The sequence below is a fragment of the Echinops telfairi genome, unplaced genomic scaffold, assembly GCF_000313985.2.
Source record: "Echinops telfairi isolate 266 unplaced genomic scaffold, ASM31398v2 ScPeMD7_7469;HRSCAF=8507_0, whole genome shotgun sequence".
NCBI classification, from domain to species: Eukaryota; Metazoa; Chordata; class Mammalia; order Afrosoricida; family Tenrecidae; genus Echinops; species Echinops telfairi.
In genome coordinates this window covers 48,679,646-48,681,461 of record NW_022111372.1, presented here as the reverse complement: position 1 = coordinate 48,681,461, position 1,816 = coordinate 48,679,646, and the positions used below count along the sequence as shown (strand labels likewise).

Here is a 1,816-nt window from a genome sequence, read left to right as displayed (position 1 = left end):
AGGGTTCAGGAGGGTGGGAGCGGGAGAGGTAAAAAGAGGAGCTGATACTAAGGGCTCAAGTAGAAAGAAAATGTTTTGAAAGTGATGATGGCAACATGTGTACAAATATGTTTGATATAATTGCTGTATGGATTGTTATTAGAGCCCCCAATAAAATGTAAGAGCCCCCAATAAAATGATTTATTAAAATTAAAAAACAAAAAAAGATGGTCAAAGCTCGTGAGTACCCTTGGAGTATTGTGCAAATGGAAAATGATAACCACAGTGACTTTATAAAGCTCTGGGAGATGCTCATTTGTACACACATGGAAGTTCTGTGAGAACAGAAGCACACCTGGCACTATGAACTTCACTGACATTTCAAACCCGAGGAACTGGGTTTTAAAGACCTGGAACCTGAGAACAAGCCTGTCAGGGTTCAAGAGACCCAGGAAACCAGAAGACATGACTTCCATGGTGAGTGTCAGAGGAAAGACGAGATCGAGCAGGAGTCTGTGTAGTGAGCGAGGAGAAAGAAGCCATATGGTAGGAGAGCGCCAGGCCGGATTTGAACACCTGGAAAGAGTTCACAGAATGAAACATGAAGAAAAGAGAAGACTTTGGAAAAAGAAATAACTGCTTTTTCTCAAAGGAAACCTACCTCTGAACTATACCAGGATCAGTCTTTTGTCACAACTGGGAGCAGGAAAGACACAGATAAGAAAAATGTAATTCAAAGTTTCTAAAATTTTATTCCATGTATGAGAGCTCCAATTTTATATACGACAGTCATTCCAGGAACTGGATCTCACGGAAGATTGTTACAAGTAAAAGTTATTTTAAAGTTATAAAGGGGAGCTGATATCAAGGAGTTCAAGAAGGAAGAAAAGGGTTTGAAACTGATTGTGGTAGCAATTGTACAACATTGCTTGAGGTGATGGAACTATGGAATGCTATGAGAGCTGTAAGAGCTCCCAATAAAATGACCTTTTTTAAAAAGTCGCAAGTATACACTGGTTTTCTTGGCTGTTTTTCTTTTCTGTGTTACTGTTTCTCCCCCTGGCGAATGGACACAATAACCACCATTTACCAAATATTTTCAAACACAAAGTCAATACATCAGCCAGTGTGGATGGTAAAACTTAGACCACTGTTGTTAGACATATGTAAGTTACTGGTAGAGATGTCTCTAGATGGTCATGCTGTGAGGTTGCAGGGCATGATCCCAGAGAGAAGAGTTTTAGTGCCTTTTGAAATAGAGACCATCAGACTATGCCTACCTGATGGCATTTGTCTGCCAAGACAACCTTTTTTCTTTTTGTACATACTAAACATACAGTTTTTGATATATGTTTGCAAATATACTGCATGTTTGAAACTAACTTTCAAAAAGTTTTATAGACATTCTTATGTTTTGCTATGATGATCAAGTTGATCATGCCCTAAGCATGATATAATATGATGTTCTTCCAGGTTTTAATGTGACTTATAGTGGTTGGTTTAACGAAACAAAAATATGCTTAAAGGTAAAAATATCCAGCTATGATAACTTTGTTTAAAACAACCAGTTAAAATAATTTTTCTTCTAGTTAAAATATCTTTTGAAACTGGGTGTGTCATGGATGTATTTTATAGTTATTGTTTAAAACTCTCTGTTCTAGGGAAAATAGCAAAGTGGCAGCATTCTTTTACAAACATTTTTAAAAAGCAATTATGAACATCTAACTACTATAAGTTTAAAGATCCAGGTGATTCACATCTCAAGAGGTATTTAAGTTCAGAGTGCCTTAGTATTCTCAGACCAAGGGAACGGTTTCTATCCTTTTTTTAAAAAAAT

The 1,816-nt window shown here is 36.8% G+C and overlaps 1 protein-coding gene and 1 pseudogene across 1 annotated transcript in view; one reads left to right on the top strand and one right to left on the bottom strand.

Annotated features, from left to right (window-relative positions):
* The window catches only part of LOC101641355, a 2,952-nt pseudogene extending 2,227 nt beyond the window's left edge, over positions 1 to 725 (top strand).
* Positions 1 to 1,816, bottom strand: part of LOC101641044 (immunity-related GTPase family M protein-like) — an 18,028-nt gene that overhangs the window by 9,481 nt on the left and 6,731 nt on the right. The window lies entirely within an intron of this gene.